This window comes from Hydra vulgaris, chromosome 12 (genome assembly GCF_038396675.1).
Source record: "Hydra vulgaris chromosome 12, alternate assembly HydraT2T_AEP".
NCBI classification, from domain to species: domain Eukaryota; kingdom Metazoa; phylum Cnidaria; class Hydrozoa; order Anthoathecata; family Hydridae; genus Hydra; species Hydra vulgaris.
In genome coordinates this window covers 51,037,501-51,059,774 of record NC_088931.1, presented here as the reverse complement: position 1 = coordinate 51,059,774, position 22,274 = coordinate 51,037,501, and the positions used below count along the sequence as shown (strand labels likewise).

General features: G+C 27.7%; 2 long non-coding RNA genes across 2 annotated transcripts; one reads left to right on the top strand and one right to left on the bottom strand.

Annotated features, from left to right (window-relative positions):
- Window positions 1-343: 343 nt before the first annotated feature.
- Window positions 344-7,711, bottom strand: LOC136088810 (uncharacterized). Its single transcript, XR_010642512.1, has 5 exons — window positions 7,496-7,711; window positions 3,400-7,069; window positions 2,890-3,171; window positions 2,598-2,794; window positions 344-2,491 (listed from the first exon to the last, which is right to left on the bottom strand). It is a non-coding gene; the product is annotated as an uncharacterized LOC136088810 (long non-coding RNA).
- Window positions 7,712-11,334: 3,623 nt separating this feature from the next.
- On the top strand, window positions 11,335-13,173 carry LOC136087807 (uncharacterized). The gene is made up of 3 exons (XR_010642085.1): window positions 11,335-11,894; window positions 12,494-12,558; window positions 12,939-13,173. It is a non-coding gene; the product is annotated as an uncharacterized LOC136087807 (long non-coding RNA).
- The last annotated feature ends 9,101 nt before the right edge of the window (window positions 13,174-22,274 follow it).

Genomic DNA, 22,274 nt, shown 5'->3' with positions numbered 1-22,274 from the left:
TTAAGAGCGGCCATACTTCTAGGAGATTATGGGGACTTCAAGTTGCTAAGGTATTTTTTTATACTAATACTAATTATATTATAATACATATAATTTATATGTATACTTTTTCAATTTTATGTAAAAAAGTTATTTTTGTGTGTGTGGATGTACTATATTGGTGGTCATTTATTCCTGTTTATGCAATTGTTAGCAATAAATTTTAACAATCCATTATTTATAATATATATTTAGACATATATTTTAATATATAAGATAACTAAAGCAAATTATTACAAACAAATCTCTTTTTATTACTTTTTGTAGTAGAATTTTGTTAATTTATAGTCTGAAATGCTTTAGATTGATTGGGCCAACAAAAGGAGATCTTCTGATCCATGTTTGGGTGTCACTATTCCAACATTTAGTGAACCGAAATTAGCTGAAAACGTATGCATTATTTGTTTTCTTGTTACTGGACGAGGCATTTCTCATCAGTGTACCCAAGCTGCGGTAGACAACTTAATTGGTCACTGTTTACAATTAGGAGAATATGCAGAACAAATAGCCAGTGCTTTAATTAAAAAAAAGATGGAGAGCGAAGGTATAGAAAAAGAGACATTTTTTAAACTAAAAACACGAGGAACACCTATCTCTATTAGAGTTGGAGCTCCCAATTTAAAGAGTAACAGAAGCAGTAAACAACTTTCTCTTCAAATAGTCATGGAACTGCAAGTCTCTCTTGAACTTTCCGATAATGCAACTAAAAAACTTTGTTCTACAATTAGAACTGGATTAAATAGAAGAGACTCAGTGGAAGGAAATATAGTTCAAAAACTAGATAATCTTAAAGAACAACTAGATGAACTTTATAGCGTAGAACAAATTGAATTTGTTTCTAACCAGAATGAAGCTATCATAAGAGATTTAGTATATATTAAAAATCCCTCTGATTTAATCCTGCATATTATCAAAGAAAGAGGTTTAAATCCATGTGTAGGTTTTGTACGAGTTTCTTTAGATGGTGGAGGAGGCTTCCTAAAAGTTGTTGTGGATGTTTTTGAAGAACAAGAATCTGAAAATAAATTTATGAATAGTGGTGTTCAAAAACATCTTATTATAGCGATTGTTGAAGATATTCCTGAAAAATATGAAAACCTTAGATTAGTGCTTGAGAAACTTAATCTTGAGGATGCAAACTATTATATTGCTTTTGATCTTAAGTGTGCCAATCTATTATTTGGTCTTTCATCGCACGCAGGTAAAAAAGCTTGTTTGTGGTATAGTGGCAAATGTACGCTTGATATAGGAACTCGTAGAACTATTGACAATCTTGATTCCTGTTATGAAGCATATATAAAAAATGGATCTATCAGATCGTCCATGAAGGAATTTGATAACATTGTGAACAAACGCCTAATATATCTTAACACTGATAAAAATACTTCTCTAAAAAATTTTGTTGCTCCACCTGAGCTGCATCTTCTCATTGGAGCAGTAGATAAAATAGCAGATTTTCTTTTAACTGAGTGGGATGGTTTTGAGTTGTGGTTGAAAAAACACTTTATAATTAAAAGAGGATATTATGGAGTTGGGATGGTAATAATGTAAATAAAATTTTAAAATTGATTGATGAACTTCAACATGAAGTGCAACTTAAAGTACCTTATCTACTTCCTGTAATCCAAAGCTTAAGAGCTTTTAAATTTGTAAAAGAAGCTTGTTTTGGGAGAAATCTCAATCCTGACTCAGAACACAAAATAGCGTTGTTTAAAGATGCTTTTTTATGCCTACAAGAGACAGCTTCTTTACTCGGAAAAACACTAACAGTGTCATGGAAAATCGATATTATATGCTGTCATGTTTTTCTTTTTGTAAAGCATGCAGGATGCGGCTTATCAAAGTATGCAGAACAGTGTGGTGAGGCAATTCATGCAAAGTTTAAGCCTACGTCGCAAAGATATAAACGTAATATAGATCATAAAGGTTATGGAGGTTAAAAACTGTTGTTGTTGATTTTGGAATTAAAAGATTATAATATTGTATAGTTATAGAAATTATGCTTTGTAAAATTTTTCAATTTTATTATATTGTAAAATAAAGCTGCCTTAGAAAATTAGTTAGTTGTGTTGTAATTTTCTTGAAAGAAATCAAAAAATAAAATAAAATATTTTTTACTGATATAACCAACACCATTCAAATTTTGCCCAAAATCATTGCATTAAGTACTTACTCCGAGAAGATTTTTTGTAAGTTTTCAACAGTTTGTGGGACATCAGTTGGCTCACAACACCACAAAAATCTCCGTATTTGGTGGTTGTTGTTGATGTAATGGACTGTAATCGAATTATACTTGGCACATGCTGGAGAGGACCATCCATTAGTGGTGAAACAAAGTGCGCATAACCATTTTGATCTCGGAAAAGACGATGTCTTTCACAGTTTTTTTGGCAGCCTTATATACAATGGGGAGTTTATTCTGAGTGTAGGTCCTTGCAGAACGAAATGTGTACTAAAAATCATTTTAAATATTTTGAATCACAATAACACCTGGCATTTGAAGCTTACTTTACTCGAGTAGTTGTTAGCATAAATATTGGAATATAACTCTAATATACCTGTGGAAAAATTGCTTGAAACATTTGTCGAATCGATGGGAGTTCCATAAAGTAAAATGAAACATTTGAGTTTGCAAGGCCTAGACACACTTCATAGTCAAATCTTAATTGCATAGGTTCTTGCGACTTCAGGTTTAGAAATTGTGTTGGCTTTCTGAATTTTCCGCGCAGTTGAAAGTAACTACCAGCTCCAGTTCCTAGATATATTTTTAATTGCTGTTTTCACAAGAGCTTTAACTCCTAAAAGCAGTTTTCAAGTTTTCAGAATCATTAAGTATTAAAAAATAATTACCTCCTATTGATGCCAAAAACTCAAGTTTTTCCCCAGTAGTGGCTTGTTGAGACTTTATTTCTTCCTCCTATCGCAAAACTTCATTATACACAATTTTGTGTTTGCGCTCGAGGTGTGACTTCATGCCAGTTGCAGAAGCATTTGGTTTAGCGATTTTGTTAGAGACGACATTTGGGCGTTTCTTGCATTTGACTTGTGAAACATTTTTTGAAGTCGCTTCAACATCTTCAAAGTTATTCCACCTGAGTTTTTGCCTTTTGCGACCAGGTGGGAGTCTAGTTTCTGCAAATTTAAAAGAAATCATTTACAAGCTCTAAAAGTAACAATACCAACTTTATAGCATGTATTACTTAGTCTACTTTAGGATCCCCATTTTACAATCTTATAATATAACTTTAAGATGAACAAAACAATTTTAATTACTGCTTGGAGCCTATTTAAAAAAATGACTCTGGGTTATAAATCATATTTATTCAAAAAAAGAGAAAAAAATTAACAAAAAAACTATACCTGCCATTTTGTGGTTCAACCTTTGATCCTAAGGCAAAAAATGAGTCTGATACTAGATGCAAAATCTAAATGAGTGAAAATAAATTTAAATTGTAAAATTTTTTTGCTGGTTTTTAACATTTTTATGTTTACAAACTTAGAGTGTGTAGTTGCAAAAATTGTGTGACACTACTTTTTTGAGAAAAAAATTGAGCCACACAATTTTTGTGAAAAAAACACAAACTTTAAGTACTCTCTTAAAATTTGCACTTTTCAAATTTAAGACTTCGGGCTTAACACTGTTAAGAAACATTTCCTTCACAAGCTTTTTTTTTTTCCCGTAAGTTTTTGTTTACATTTGACGTAATATATATAAATTACATATTTTTTTCAAATACAAACAAGGCTTCTAAAAGAAGATCAAATGATCTTATCGTCAGAAGCCTTTTACAAAACAGAGTACATAAAGTATTATAAAAACGCCTTTTTACAATAAGAGAACGTAAAAAATTAACATAAAAATATTAAAATAGTACTTAGATAAATAGAAACAAATTGTCAACAAGTATAAAACAAAGATTGAACATACATTTCAAAATTATTATATATCATAAGACAAATTAAAAATATTCTAAGATATTTTCAATAGAGAGAATGAGATCTTTTAATTTAATTTTAAAAACAGAATAAGTTAGGGGTAAGCCGAAGTTAGGCAAAATAATTTTGTTCCAGAGATGAGCTGCACGATAAGTGATACAGAATTGATTGAACTTTGTTCGACAGAGTGGTTTATTTAAATAGTTATTATTCCTCATGTTAAACTTGCTTAGAGGTTTCAAAATAAAAAGGTCTTTAAAAATTAAAGGAGATAAATCATACTTCCACATATAAACAAAAGATAAATTTTTATATACGTTTAGTTTATAAACATTGAGGATTTTCATTTGATTGAAAAATATTGAGGAATTTGAGAACCGATCCGCAAAATTAATTACACGGATCGCATGTTTCTGACGGCGATGGAGACATTGTAACTTACTTTGATCAGTACTACCCCAGGCAATAATTCCATAACTTATATAACTATGAATAAAAGAATAATAAAGTTTAGTTAAACTATTTTTATCTAAATGAGTACGCGCCTTATATAGAATTCCAATACTTTTTGAAACTTTCGAGCAGACATAGTTAATATGATGTTTCCATGTGATGTTCTCGTCAATGAAAACCCCCAGGTATTTAGTTACAGAATCTCTTTTTATTTCATTATGGTCAATAAAAATTTTTGGTAAATTTTGGGGTAGAGAACGTTTTTTGGAGAGCGGGTGGAAAAAAATCCATTTTGTTTTGTTTACATTTAATGTTAATTTGTTACTTTTAAACCATTTAGATATGTTTTGAAGTTCTTTGTTCATAACGGAGAATAGTAGGTAGATGTCACTGTTAGATAGAAATAAGTTTATGTCATCAGCAAACATAATACTTAGAAGATTTGATGCTTTATGCAAGTCGTTGATATATATTAAGAAACTAAAAAAATGCTAAAAAAATGCTAAAAAAAGAAGCTAAAAAAATGAATCATAAAACTTACCTTTTTACTGCATTTGATTATGAATCTTTCAAAAATTTAAATTTTCTTTTGACTTAGGCAACTCAGAAAGTTTAACTTGTCACGCTTTAATATTGACACGCTATAATATCTTCCGCGGAAGAATTATTTATTACGTAATAAAAAACCATGACTATAAAACAATAAAAAACCTAACTTGTACTAATCGGCTGGAAAAAATTAGGCTGTCTAAAATTAAAGTTAAGTTATAATTTTAAACTTATGAAAGTTTAAAATTGTAGTTAATTTAACATTTATTGTGTTAATAAGAAGTAGTATCTAGTAGATAGCAATTCAACATAAAATATTTTTTGAATCGGGTAAAATCGGTTGTACCCGAGAATGAACCACAAAATATTTAAAAAGATTTTATTTAATAATATATTATATAAATTACAACTAATATAATTAATGAAATTCTATTAAAATTTTGGTATAGCCTTTTTACAATACAAGACTTTACTTATAAATTTTATTAGAAGTTTTATTAGAAATTTACTGGACTTTGCGAAAGTAACTGGACTTTGCATTTGTGGGTAATTTGATGAGCATTCTGTAGTTTGTTATTGTAAAATATTCTGTAATTTTTAAACTTAAAGAAAACTATTCACTTCATTTTTATTATTTATTTTACCTTTCTCAGGGCGTATTTTATGTTGAATCGCTGTCTAAGGTCTGCCATATCCCTTTCATTTGCAGAAAAATGATGGTTTTTTTTTTTTATTGATCCCGTTAACTTTAATTTTCAATATTTAAAGTTGCCCAATTTACTATTCTGGCACCCCTTCTTCCTCCCATTATGTTTCAGTAAAATAGAATCAATCATTAGATCTTAATTGTACCCTATTTCAAGGGTACAAGGGTATATAGTCGGCAACTACCCAGCGGGCACAACAACGTTGATACAACGTTAAATGAAGTTGTTTTTTTGTTTGGATTAACGTTGGAAATGAGGAGGATGGACGACTTTTTACATAATAAATTTAAAAATAAAAAGTTAGTTATTCTCTTGTTGCTGCAACAGGAGAATAACTAACTTTTTATTTTTAAATAACTAACAACAGGGAATTTTTACATAATAAATTTAAAAATAAAAAGTTAGTTATTCTCTTGTTGCTGCAGTTTTTTGGGACATCATTGGTTATGCTTTAATTTTGTTTTCGCCCGCCATCTTCTACATTCACCTTGTTTGGTGCGTATCTCAGAATTTTCTGTATTTCAAAATCAATCTCTTTTAACGTGTTTTCTTTCAAAGACATTTCCAAGGCTAAAAATGCATAGTTTGGTTAACATAAATTTAATTATCTATAATATCTTTAATTATATTTATTATTAATTAAAATTAATACTTGTAATATTGATAGCAAATAATTATATTAAAACTTATGATTTTAAACTTTGGCCATGTTGCAAAGTAACAATAAAAATAGGGTTTGTGTTTTGTGTCAAACTCACAAAAACTTGAAGAAAAACAAATAAATTAGAACAGTTAGAAAATAAAATTTTTCCAATAAAAAGACAAACAAAAAAATCTTTCATTTAAGATTACAAAATTAAAACTTACTCACTATCAGCTCGTATAACTTTAGTTGCTAAAAACTTTGTTTCTCCGTTTTATCCACTTTTCTATGCCTTACATACTCGTTACGATTTTTGACTTTCATATTAAATGCACTCATAACTTTGTATGACATCATATTAAATAGTAATTTTTATCATATTAAATTGTTGTGAGAAAAAAAAGTTTAAAAAAAATAAGTAACCTATAAATTACCTATCTTACCTGCAGGCCCTTAGCAAGCAAATATTATTAAAATGTTTTTTTCGGCATTTTTGACCAAACTTTAACATTTAAAGGTTGTTTTGATAAACTCTGTTTAGAATTTGGTCAGTTATGATAAAAATTTTATAATAAATTACACGCTTTTTTTTCTTTTGCATTGTCAACAAAAAGAAGTAACTATAATTTATAAAGATTTTCTTATTTAGATTAATATACTTAAAAAGCTTAATATACCTTTCCATTATATTGTTAACAAGATCTTTTAGTTGAATACCACCAATATTTCGCAACCTATCAATCTAATCAATACAATATATAAATAAAAGGCTTATTTTATTAAACATAATAACATTACTTTATGTATATTTTTTATTACTTTCTTTTCTATATATTATCATTACATTATTAGCTGTATTTGTTAATAATGATTTGGATACATGCGTTATATATATAAATGTGCATTGGAAAATTTGGTTAAAAATAAACAATAAATACTTAAATAGAACTTAACATTCGATACAAAAGAGTAAACGCATACTGTTCCACTAATCATGAGATCCAATTTGTACCCTTTACTTAACTATATAATTATATAACATATTCACTTTTATTTAAATATATCATTAATTCATATAATATTATTAATATAATTCTATTCCGTATTCTTTTCGTAGTATTCAAAAACAAAGATATACTTAAAACAAGTTGGATTACAATATACTCACAAGATTCTTAGCAACATCTTCATCCACCCTTAACAAGTTATCAAACTTAATGAAATCATCAAACGTATGATACTGAACAAGAGGCTCATAAACAACGTGAGCAGTTGGTTGCTGTGAAATGTTTTACTGATTTATGTCAATAACTTTTGTAACCAGCTTGATTATTGTGTACTGAAAATCTTATATATGTAAATATATCTATATCTATATATATATATATATCTATATATATATATATATATATATATATATATATATATATATATATATATATATATATATATATATATATATATATATATATATATATATATATATATATATATATTTAAACAACTTTAAAAAGTATTCTACACAATAGAGTGCTCAATGTTCTTAAAAGAACAGAGCAATTATATTAGTAGTAGAAAATCACTTAACAAAAATTTTTTCCATTTAACACTGTGTTTCATCAACAAAGATTCATCAGAAATGGATGATCAAGTTAATAAAACTTCAATTTATACCAAAATTTAAATTACAGGAAGTTGCAAATGTCTTAACTATTGTAAATTTTCACACATTTGTGGAATTTGCTGACACTATTATAAAAAGAATTCTTTAGAAATGATTACTTATGCTATTTTTTTTAAATGTTTTTTTAAAAAGGCTAGTTAATGTAAATATTATTTGAACTCATTTATTTTTATAGTTTTTTAGGAGAAACTTATTTTCGTGCCTACATTTAGAAATTAATTCCGATCTTTTGTTTAATAAGCATTCTTGATATATATATATATATATATATATCAGTTATTTGCTTTAGTTATCCGAAGCTGGTAAAAATATATTTCACTGGTTATATATTTTATCATGTCATGTATCAATTTTACATATCTGCTTTTTATAATAATATTTTTTTTATTTCTTTAGTTCTTCCGCATTCTTCTACCTTGCATCATTAGTTTGGTTTAGTTTGCCTACTGATGAAGTATGATTTAAATTTAGTAAATTATCAAGATTTGAAATTTACTTTATTGATCATATTCTAACAGTTTGTGACATGAAATCCACTTCAAAATAATTTTGTTTACGGGTAATATTTATAAAATGTAAACTATGATGTTATTTCTACATGGTTTTCATAAATTGCGTTTTTTTTTGTATTGTCAAGTAACATTTTGTTTTTAAGCAATAAACATTAAGTCTACATTATCAATCAATGAAGAAGTGCTTGAATGTTTGCCGGGTGAGGTCAAAATTTATTATAGTGCGGATCAAATTGATACTGATGACCTTAATGAAAGAAATAACTTTCCTGTTGAGTTTTTGAACATCTTAACTCCTTCAGGTATGCCACCTCATTGTTTAAAATTGAAAATTGGCCTAGGCGGATCACCTGATATAAATCGGCGAATCACGTTTTTTTTATTTATTTGTAGAACAATCATTAAACTTCATAGAGTTTGATTCAAACAATCAAAATATTAGGCGGATCACTTCATAAAATTTGGTGGATCACTCTATTCAAACTGGCGGCTCACGTTTTTTTGTCGAACAATCATTAAAATTAAATGAGTTTGATTCAAACAATCAAAATATTACGCGGATCACTCGATATAAATTGGTGGATCACTAGATACAAATTGGCGGATCACGTTGTTTTTTGATAAAACTATAATTATAAATTGACGGATCACTTGATATAAATTGGCGGATCACGTTGTTTTTCGGTACTACAATCATTAAAATTTATAGAGTTTGATTTAAACAATCAAAATATTAGGCTGATCACTTTATAAAGTTTGCTGGATCGCTTGATATAAATTGGCGGATCACGTTGTTTTTGGTAGAACTATCATTAAAATTCATAGAGTCTGGTTCAAACAATAAAAATATTAGGCGGATCACCTAATAAAATTTGGCGGATCACTTGATATAAATTGGCGGATCACTTAGTTTTTTTGAAAAACAACCATTAAAATTTATAGAATCTGATTCAAATTATAAAAATTAATAATATTATAAAAATTAAAATTTATAGAATCTGATTCAAACAATGAAAATGTTAGGCGGATCAATTAATATAAATTGACGGATCACGTTGTTATTTGGTGGAATAATCATTAAAATTTATAGAATTGATTTATAGAAATGATTCAAACAATCAAAATATTAGGCGAATTACTTCATAAAATTTTGCGGATCACTTGATATAAATTGGCGGATCACGTTGTTTTTTTGTAGAACAACCATTAAAATTTAAAACAGAGTTAGATTTTGATTCAAACAATTAATCATATATATTAATAAATAAAATCAGAGTTAGAATTTGATTCAAACCAATAAAATATTAAGTGGATCACTTCATAAAACTTGGCGGATCACTTTATTCAAATTGGCAGCTCACGTTGCTTTTTCGTAGAACAAATATTATAAAAATTAAAATTTATAGAATCTGATTCAAACAATGAAAATATTAGGCAGATCAATAAGTATAAATTGGCGGATGATGTTGTTTCTTGGTAAAACAATCACTAAAATTAAATGAGTTTGATTCAAACAATCAAAATATTACGCGGATCACTTAATATAAATTGGCGGATCACTTTGTTTTTTTGTGAAAAACCATTAAAATTTATGGAACTTGATTCAAACAATCAAAATATAAGGCGGATCACTTCATAAAGTTTGGCGGATCGCTTGATATAAATTGGCGGATCATGTTGTTTTTTTGTAGAGCAACCATTAAAATTTATAGAGTTTAATTCAAACAATGAAAATATTAGGCGGATCAATAAGTATAAATTGGCGGATCACGTTGTTTTTTGGTAGGAAAATTATTAAAACTTATAGAGTTGGATTTAAGCCATCAAAATATTAGGCGGATCACTTGATATAAAGTGGCGAATCACGTTGTTTTTGGCAAAATAACCATTAAAATTTATAAACTTTGATTCAAATAATCAAAATATTAGGCATATCATTTAATGTAAATGTGCGGATCACTTGATATAAATTGGCGGGTCACTTTGCTTTTTGAGTTTACAAAATTTATAAAATATTATAAATTATATAGTTTTTTTTGTCGTTCAATCTAATTATAATATGCAAATACCTTCTAAATATTATATTTTTTAATGAAATTAAACTACATCTGAATCATTTTTTTTTGTTCATTTAATGAAATATGACTCGCTTTATTAACGTGTAAATGATCCGCCCCGCCGTTTGTACCGTTTAAATGATCCTCCCCGCTGATCCGCTCCGCCCCGCCGTTTGTACCTACTCCTGATTTCCTTCAAACCAAACTGCTCGTGCATACGGACCGCTAGTAGCCACATTTACTTTTTTATTTTTTAATATATAATTAATATAAATCAATATAAATTAAAATTTGTCACTAAAAATTAAACAACCATTTTAAACTATATACTTTTAGTAAACAAAGTATTTATAAAAGCATCAAACAAAAACTAAACACAAATATTTTATAATACTATTCTCATTTATTGTGATTTTGTTGCATTAAGTAAACATAAAATATAAACAAAGAAGATTGAAAAAAAAATTTTTAGCAAAAGTTTAACTAAAAAGAAATGATAACTAAATAGATAAAAGTTTAACTAAAAAGAAATGATATAAAGTTATTAATGCTTTTCAGGTGCTAGAATATTATCTCTAAAGCCATGAGGAAAAGGGAAAAAAACTAGTGTCCTTTTACGCGGTAAACAAACCATTTTATTGCGAATATCTTGTTTACAAATATTTATACTTTCCATTGAAATATTTTGATTTGCAACAAATATGTCAATATTTCTAGAGTTACAAGGCTCATTAAAAAAAAATTCATATTTTTTGAATTAACAGTTTTACATTGAAAATTATTACTTTTCAATTTTTTAGTGACCTTAACAATTTCTCCACTTGTTAAACAAAACCAACTATCTCTGTCAGCAATAGCAATTATATCATTTATGTATTGGTGCGTGATGCTTTCACCAGACTTTTCTAGTTCGGAACTTCGTTTAATGATTTGAACTAGAGAATTATTGGCATTGTGTATGAATTTTTTTTAAAAAAGAATACAGTTTTCGAAAGGAAAAACAGACAGTGAAAGCAAATCTTCGCCATAATTTTCAATATCCTGGTGAAGGTGAATTAGTGAATGAACATTGTAACTAATAAACGACTCACCATAAACATCTTTCGACTTAAAAACAAATCATTCTAACAAATTCTTTGCATACTGCAATAACTCAGCTCTTTTATCAGGATCAGTAAAACACATAACTCTTGCAAATTGAAATTGGGAATCGTTGTAATTTTGATATCAGTAATTTATTTGTAAGCAGGAAATTACATTAACGTCAGTATTTGGCAAAAATTGTGAAAGTTCTTTAGAGTAGGAATAATTTGGGTTTGTTTTTGAAACTTTATAGTACCAAGTTATTTGCAGGTTTCACATTTAGAAATTATAAAACTAATTTTGACCTACTTATAGATCTATAAATGTTTTTAAACATTTCAGATTGCAGCATAACTATAGCAACTTTTGAAACAAGTTAGTTTTAGTGTTATATTTACACTAAAAGACATTTTAGCTAAAACGTTGCTAAAATTTTATTATACTAAAAAAAATCGTAAAAATATGTTTTATATGTACCTATGGTTTTGCTTAGGGTTGGAAATACCAGGATCCCGGTATTTTGAACAATTTATAGTTGCCAAAATACCGATATTAAAAAGTCTAATACCGTTATTACGGTATTCGAAATAATTTCCCCATTCGAAAGTTTAAAAAGTTTAAAATTTTAGTTGATCTTATATGGAAATAAAATTCATCATACAAAACCCTAGTTTTGCTATTATTAAACTAAAAGTATTTTTTTGCTCTATTTGAGCAAGATTTTAATACGCTATTTTCTTATTTTTGAAAAATTTTGAATTTATGAGTGTTAACGTTATAGTCTTATGTTTAAAACATTTCAATTAGGTTAACATTTTCTTTTCTTTCAGATCAGAAATCTCTCACGCGTTGGTGAAAAGTCGCCTAAACAGACGGTCAAGAATTTAGTGCAAAGGTTGTAATTTTTCATCTATGTGTGTCAAAAAAACTTTTTTTTACGTTACTATTATAATATAATAAACATAAAATATTTAATGAAGCTTTATTTGTTTATTTATCTTCATCAAAGAATGATGTCAAATGAACTTCAATCAAAGTTTAGTATGGTAGGTTTAAAAGGAAAGCTAAAGTTTGAGAACACTTTATTATATAACTCAATAAATAGATTATTTACAGCATTTTATTTGTTGTTTTAAAAATGTTTTGTTTTTACAACTTTCAGCTTTTATTAGGAATAAAGTTACTATGATTTATGCAAATATTATTTGTTATTAACATTATTATTCAGCACAGCACTCCATTTTAATAACTATTTTATATTATTATTTATCTCAGAAGCAGTATTAAATGTGTTTTCTGATGCCACCACCTCAGCAGTACGGAGAGAAGTGATGAATCATTTGAATATACTGCAGATCGTAAAAACCAAAGACCACTACGTGCAAGCACCTGTAATATGGCTAAATCTGCCAGTTTGAATCTGACTGAAACAGATAGCGAAACATAAATTGTTTTTACAAAAATATTTACAAATTATGATAGTTTGTAAATTTTCTTGTTTTTTTTTAATTCTTGTAACTTTTTTTTTTGTTATAATTTGATATAAACTAAAACTATAAATATAATCTTATGTTTATATAATGTTTTGTTTTATATTTAATAACAAAAAAAATATATAATTTTTTTTAGACTTTAACTCTGAAATCTAAAAAATTATGAATTAGTAAACAGTTTTTTGTCATCACTTGATCTTTTTATAAGAATGACATACTAGTTAAAAATGTAAAATAACTTTATATATCAATAAATTTGTTAAATTTCTCAAAATATTTTTGTTTATATACATATATATATATATATATATATATATATATATATATATATATATATATATATATATATATATATATATATATATATATATATATATATATATATATATATATTTAATTGCTGTTTTTGGTCATAAAAAAAATCGTTAAAGTGGGAAAAGTGCATCTAATAGCGGTTTAATAGAAATATATATATATATATATATATATATATATATATATATATATATATATATATATATATATATATATATATATATATATATATATACATTTCTATATTTCTATTAAAGCGCTATTAGACACATTTTTTCCACTTTAACTTTTATGTTTTTGAAATTATTCATTATAATTTGATCAATTAAAGTAGCAGTATTTTTTGTAAATTGAGTAGGTTTATTTATAGTTGGAATAAATCCAATTTGAAACATAATATTGAAAAAGATTCTGACGTCTTTGCTTTTGTTGTATTCAAGCAAATCTAAATTCAGATTGCCAACGAAGTAAATACATTTGCCACATAATTCTTCGCTTATAATTAAGCTTTTAATTTATTTGTTAAATGCTTTTTTATTACCAGAAGGCGGTCATTTGAAAGTAAATTTTGACACTAAATAAAAATTGTTTAAATTTCTCAAATTTTTTTGGAGGCTCCTTATATTAAAGGGTAGGATAGATAAGGATTGATTTTATGTCAGCAGTAATACTTGAGAAATCAAAACTATAGAAACAAGGACTTATATTTAATAATTCCTCATCATCATTACAAAATTTGATATCTATATCTCATTGATTTTTTAATGATATATATTTGTCTATTAGGAAAGGTTCAAGATTATTTAAGTCAATATTATTAAAAGCGCTATTATCGAAATTATTCCTAAATAATCAATTAGTTTCCATTTTTTAAATATAAATTTAAGATAACAAATTTAAATTAAAAAAATAATTACTTTTTCTTTCGAATCCACTCATGAATGATTAGTTTATCGTAAGATATTATTGCAAACTTGCCAAGCTCTCGTTCCTTTTTCATTCGCTCTTTTAGATCTTTTCTTAATTTGTATTGTTTCTTCGCAATAATCTTCATTAACGTAAACTTTTTTTTCTTTTAATTTTCGGACGTTCTTTAAAATAGCAGCTTTATCTTTATAACTTAGAAGTTTTATAATAACTGTTCTAACCTTTTTTGAGTCTCTAATTCCAGTCCTATGGGCCCGTTCAATTTTTAAATTTTTTCATCCAAGTAAATCTTCGAAGAGTTTTTGCACTTTAAATTCAGTCTCATTCCAATTTTCGTTTTCACTTTCTTTTAATCCGTCAATTTTCAAGTTATTTCTTCTTGAGCGGTCTTCTATTTTCTTAAGTTTACTTTTTATTTTTGTGACCTCACTATAATCTTTTATCTTGTTATTAATTTCATTTGTCAGTATCTTGTTTATTTATTATCTTATTTTGTTATTATCTTGTTTTGTTATTATCTTATTTATCTTGTTATTAAATTTTTTTGATTATATTTGTTTTCTATTTTAATCTGAATCTTTACCTTTCTTTGATGTTCATGTTTTATCGCATTTTTATTTATTTTTAAATTCGAAATCTTAATAAAAGTTTGGAAAAAACAAATTGATATATATAAAAAGTATATTTATATTTGCATTTATATATATACTTTATACATGTATTACATTGTGATAACGTTAATACTTTTTTTTTTAATGTTATTTATATTCTTGTTTTGAAGGGGCTTGGCGATAAGGCTTAATTTGCATTTTTTTTTTGCCCCAGCCGTGTATATACCTTTTATTTAAGTCTAATTTTGTAAATATTTTCTTTATGGCGAAATACATAATAGAAAATAAAATAAATGGCTGCATAGTTTCCCTACATTCCACAATGAACTTATTTTGAGTTCTTCAGCTTAAATAGTGCGCTTGCATTTTTACTCCTTGTTTTAGGTGTCAAGAAAGCTCTTTTAAGCGTAACTGTTGTGTCTTATTGTGTTTTTTGAAAAGCTCAAGAGTGGCTAAAAAAGTGCTATTATTATCTTCTCTCAAAATGTTTGATGAACCTACAAAAATATGAAAAGAACAATAGCAATATGCATTACATTTAGATTAGTAATCCAAGCAACATTAAAACTATTTTGTAAATACGAACTGAACACATCTCAAAAACTTATATTTCTTAAAGCTAAATAAGTTATACAATTTAGGACGCAGCATAGAACTTCACACCATTTAGATGGCTATTTTTAAATAGATGTTTTAAGTTCTGAATCAACTCTTGTCTGATTTTTAAAGGCTTTAAAAGCTGATTTGAAATCAAACAACGTTCTGATTTCTGTGCTGAACATTCGAAAGGTTACTTTTAATCTTTTCTCCTTGTTTTCGCTAATTTTATTTTCATTCCGCCATTTCACTTAAAAAAGAAAGACTTAAATCCAGGGCCAAAATGATGTCTTTGTTTTAAAAGAGACATGGGAAAACAAACAAAGGTTTTGAGCAGTCCCCCTCCAGACAAACCAGTATCTGTTGATTTTCTCTCCGTTGAGAGCAGTTTCGTAAGAAATCGGAGACTAGAATATTTTAGGTGCCCCCAAGAAGTCCATACGGTCTTATCAAAGAGCATCGCGGATGAGCAATTAATTGGAGGTTCACACCTCCTTCCTATCCGATGTCGCAAAACTTGCCCAGCGGTGGGGTTTGAAGCACGGATCTTTAGTTTCCGAGGCAAGTGCGCTACCACTGTGCCACGGCTGCTCATCTCTAGGAAAAATAATTTTGAGGTGATCTACTGAGTAAGTTTTAATAAAAATAAAAAACAAAGTTAAATTTATTATTTTTGTAACACTTTTAATTTTTATTTTTTTAAAGTAAACTTTAAAGTATAAAACTCAGAAATATTATTTAAAAGTATATGTTAATTTGCTTTATTTAATAGGTTTTCCCTTTTTAAATACTCTGCCACTATTGGTTAGAAAGTTTTTTTTCGATGCCGCCTACCTTTTAAGTTTTTCCAGTTTGACTTTCTCAAGCGCAATTTTGAAATATTCTAGTTTCGTTTACACATTTGCTCAAGCTTTTAACTTTGTTAGTTTAACTTGACAAAATCAGACTTCAAAGTTTAAGTCGAACTTCACTCAAGTTCGCTACTTGCACTCCACCCTAAATGTTAAACGGCAACTGCACTATTGATTATAAGTTGATGCAATTACATCTGGAAAAAAAAAATTACTAATAGTGCATTATTTTTACAAGATGTAGTTACATATAGGATTTATTTCAGATGTAATTGTATTTGGAAATAAGTATTAACCAATAATGCATTAATTTAACCAGATGTAGTTACATATAGGAGTTTTTCAGATGCAACAACACCTGGAAAAATATTAACTAATAATGCATTATTTTAACCGGATGAAGTTACATCTAGGAATTTTTTAAGGTGTTACTACATCTGGAAAAAAATATTATCTTATAACCAGAGTTGCTAACAAGGACAAAAGTAACAAGACCAAAGAGAAGGCCAAGGCCAAGAGTTTTGAGGTCAAGGCCAAGATTAGGAGTTTCAAGGTCAAGGCCTACGCAAAAAATTTTCAAGACTAAAGACTTCAATTCTTTGCCTACGTTAAGGCCAATTATTTATAAAACTGTAAGTAGCAAGTGCAGTAACTTTAAAACCAAATTTTGTAAAAATGGACCTAGGCTATGCGCAGAATTCAACAAAATTAATAAGAAAATATGTAGTTTTTTTTTAGGCCAAAGCCAAAATTTTCATTGCCAAGACCAAGGTCAACAGTTTCAAGACCAAGACTCAGGCCAAGACCTCAATTTTTGGCCTTAAGGCAAGGCTCAGGCCAAGGACTAACAACTCTGCTTATAACGCATTAAATTTTAACCAGATGTTGTAACATATAGGATTTTTTTTAGATGTAACTACATCTGGAATAAAATATTTATTAGTAACGAATTATATTGACTAGATGTTGTTACATATAGGAACTTTTTCAGAAGTAACTACATCTGGAGAAAACTTTTCCAGATGTTATTGGAGAAAAATTGACAAATATTGACATCTTCCTAAAGTTGTTATAAGGGATCGTTGAATTTTCAGGTGATATTGGACAGATGTTGTTAGAGTAAAAAAAAAATGCATATGATCTTAGACAAAAGTGTTCAGATGATATTAGAATACTTCGCAGACGTTGTTGGACAGATGTAGTAATCTTTTTCCTGATTAAGAACATGTTCATTTTAACTTTAAACTAAATAAACTTTAAATAAATCCAATATTGGTAAAACTTTTTACTTATTGTTTAGCTGTCAACCGGCTAATTTTTAGGGTTAAAAGAATTATTGATTCAAATTTTAGTAATACAATTAATTTTTAGATATTTTAAATGCCAACCCATAAAAGTATTGGTAAAAGGCTTGTTTTTTATATTGGCTGTAATTAGGTTTATTCCGCATACGCCTGGCTGAAATTTGGTCATAGTGACTGTATTTTGGTCTAATTTATATACTTTTTGTTATCACTGTTTTTTCAAACAACTTTCATTTATAAAAATTGCGATAATTATATCCTAAATGCTGAAAGATTTATTTTTCTAGAAATTTGTAAATATCATAAAGACCTTTTTGTTAATATGTCTAGAAATAATTTCGTAAAGATGTGGCAGGAATTTGGTGACACGACGCTGATATAAGTTTTATACTTTGGTGAGAAATAAATTGGTCGGCAATTTTTAAAACCTGTTTACACTGAAAGTTTTTGTTTTTAACAGTGACTGAAACAATTATTTTCTAATTTTTAAGGCCGATTTTGACTGATTTTTGTTGTTGTTGATAACAAGTAGGAGTTAATAAACGATGGGGTCTTAATAAGCTTGGGGTAAGTGGGAAAATTTTCCAAAAATTAATAAACATCTCCCCCCCCCCCTCCCTCCTGTTATAAAGGACTTGAGAGTTGATAAAACATAAAATGCATGGCAGCAAAAAATCGCATAAGTGCGAACTAGCATAAGTGCAAATTAGTTACAAAAACTAGCATAAGTGCTCCAAAAGAATATGCAAACATTGGCATAAGTGTTAAGCAGTTGCACAAATGCAAATTGGCATAAGTGCGCCGAACATATTTTCAAACATTGGCGTAAGTGCAATTTGGCATAAATGCGAAATGCCGATTTGCACTTATGTTAGTATTTGCAGGTTAATTCGGCGCACTTATGCCAAATCGCACTTATGCTAGTTTTTTAAGCCGCTTCGCACTTATGCCAGTTCGCACTTATGCCAGTTTGCTCTAATGTCAGTTTTTGCAACTGCTTCGTACTTATGACAGTTTGCACTTATGCCAATGTTTGCAAATTTGTTCGGCACACTTATGCCAATTTGCATATATACTAGTTTGCACTAATGCCAGTTTTTGTAACGCTTCGCACTTATGAAGTTGGTGCTTAATCAGCCTTCCGAATAAAAAGTCTTTTTTACTTATTTTTTCTGAATAAAATTTTTTTTTCTAAATTTTAAATATGTTATTATTACCGTTATTTTAAAAGTATAAAGTAAAAATAAAAAAGCTAGTTTTTGCAAAACATTTACTTGTTACAAATTGATTATCTCTATTTTCTTATAACAATTTACTTGTTACAAATTGATTATCTCTATTTTCTTATAACAATTTACTTGTTACAAATTGATTATCTCTATTTTCTTATAACAATTTACTTGTTGCAAATTGATTATCTCTATTTTCTTATAACAATTTACTTGTTACAAATTGATTATCTCTGTTTTCTTATAACAATTTTGTTTTTTAAAATAAACTTTTATTTACTAATAAAAGCGTGGATGTTTCAAAGAAAGAAGTTACGGCTTGTATTCTTGCAGTTAAGTCAAAAGATAACATTCAATAAAGGTTTAAGAATGCAATGACTTCCTTTTTATTTTTGGTCATAAAATTTTGTTTCAAAGGGCAGGATTGTTTTTCAAAAGGAATGATCTTTGTAAACTAAATTCGAAATTCAAAAAAATACTTATTTCGATGATTTAGAACGGAATTCGATCCAGAATTTTTGATTATTAATTATTTAACAAACCTACTCGCGTAACTCTTCGAACCGAATCTCTCATTGATAATATTTTTACTAACTTTACAACATGCAACATTCAAAGCGGAATCGTAAAAAGCGACAAAAGCGACCACTTTCCAATATTTTTCATTTCGGATTTTTTAAAAAAGGAAAAAAAGCAAAGTACTAAGGGAAGTAAAAAGGCAGATTAATGAATTTAATATTGAGCCGTTTAAAAACTATTTATTCAAAGTAGATTGGAAACAACTCAATAATTGCAATGATGCTAATATAGCTTATGATTTTTTTACAATGCGTTCATTAATGCTTACAATAAAGCGTTTCTGATGAAGGAAATAAAAATTAGGCTTAAAAGCCTGCAAAGTCCCTGGATTACAAAAGGCTTATTAAATCTTTAAGGAAAAAACAAAGACTATATGAAAAATTCTTATAAAATAAAATTTATCAAAACGAAAAAAAAATATAAAATTTACAAAAACCTGTTTGAAAACCCGAAAAGAAAAGCTAAAAAAGTCATTTCTCAAAATCATTGCAAAATAATATTGGTAATAACAAAAAAACTTGGGATATAATAAAGGAAGTGATGGGAAAAAATTAACAATATCATGGAAATACTTTATCAAAATATGTATACACTGAAGATGAAAGAAAAGTTGATAAGCGAAAAGTTATTGTTGAGAGTTTTAATAATTTTTTTATAAACATCGGTAAAAACCTAGCAATTAAAAGAACTCCCGGAAGTAAAAATTTTATATCATATTGATCCCCCAGAACCATAGGGAAACAAGTCCGAAATTTCAAAAAATGAATTTATGTTGGCAATACATTAAAAACACTCATAACTTTCAGTTCCACACAGAACCAACTCTCCTTTGCCTATAACTTTAGTGGTAAATCAAAATATTTCCAAAAGGAATTAAAAAAAAGTTAATTCCTTTTGGAAATATTTAGTTAATTGACATAAAAAATATAATTTTAGTCAAGATATCTCTTTAGATGTGATATTTAATATATTTTGTAAAATAACATAAAAACATAACTGTAAAAAAAAAATTCGGAAATATTGTATGTGCATATTATTATGCGATAACGAAACTTATAGCAAAACTTTGACCGAGCATTTCTCAACTTTATGGTATTTCTAGTTATTTCCCTATGGTTCTGGGGGATCGATACATAAAAGAAGAGGACTGTGTGATGAATGAGCATGAAGTATCTCCAGATGAACTTCGGTTTGCTTAAAATATGTTAAAACCAAACAAAAGCTCAGGTCTTAATGACATTAGCCCTAAAGTTGTTAAAGAAGTTTTCGATATTATTGAAAACCCCTTACTAATTATTTTTAATCTTTCATTTAATAATGGTATTTTTCCTGACCTCTTAAAACTAGCAAGAGTAGTTCCAATTTTTAAAGACGGTGATATTTCTAAATTATCTAATTATAGACCTATCTCAATACTTCCATGTTTTTCTAAAATTCTAGAGAGAATAATGCATACTAGCCTATACAATTATTTTATAAAACATAAATTGGTTAATAATAATCAGTATGGATTTAGAAAAGGGCACTCGACAGAACATGCAGTAATTAGATTAGTTAAAAAATTTTAAACGGATTTGAAAACAACCAATATACTCTTGGGGTTTTTATTGACCTCTCAAAGGCTTTCGGTACTGTGGACCATACTATTCTTCTTTACAAACTCAGAAATTATGGTGTCAAAAATAATAATTATAAATGGTTTTTTCCTATCTTAATAATCGCAAACAATGTGTATCTTATGACAAAACCTGTACGAAACTAGAAAGCATTTCTTGCGGAGTTCCACAGGGATTTTTTCAAGGGCCATTATTATTTATTATCTATATAAACGATATTTACTTATCTTCTAGTGTATTAAACTTCAATCTTTTTACTGACGACACTCAGGTTTTTTATACCCACTCAAACATAGAGTCAATCTTTATCACTATGAATCGTGAGCTTGACAATCTAAATGAATGGTTGAAAGCCAACAAACTCTCTCTAAAAAAAACTAAAAGCAATCATTTTTTTTTTCTAAATCCTCCAAATCTGAAACTGCGTTCCTAAAACTCCCAGACATTTTATTAGAAAAAGCTAATTTACAACAGACATTCTGCATTAAATTCTTAGGCGTTTCACGTGACGAACAAATAAGTTAGAAAGACCACATTAATTTAATAGAAAATAAAATTTCAAAGAGTATTGGAATTATGTACAATAGGGTACAGCGAGAATTTTTTTTTCTTTTAAAAAGCTTAAGAAAAAGTGTATTCTTATGTAAAATCAAATTTTAAATAGGGTTTACTTAAAAATATTTTTGATTGGAAAAAGTTTTGATACCCAAATTTTCACTTTTCGAAATTGCAAAATTTAGTAAAATCTTATTTGTCACACTTGTCCTTTATTATGTTTTACATGTCCTTCTTTTTCATTGCGATGAAATATTAAATGCAAATAATGTTTTTAGACCAGTTGCAATTTTTTTTGATACTTGTTTCAAAGTCATTATCTTGCATGAATCCTACCAGCAATGCAGATTCTAAACATTTTAGGGGAGGGGGTCTTCAATTTTCAATGATTTTTAAATGATTAACAAGTTTGCTTATAACAGTTGTGTTTTTTTTGTTTCATTAGAAATAAAGGTGGTGCTAGTGATGCGGTTCCCCAAAAAACAGGAGGTTTATCCCACCTTACCCAAATAATATTTTGACAACACTACTATA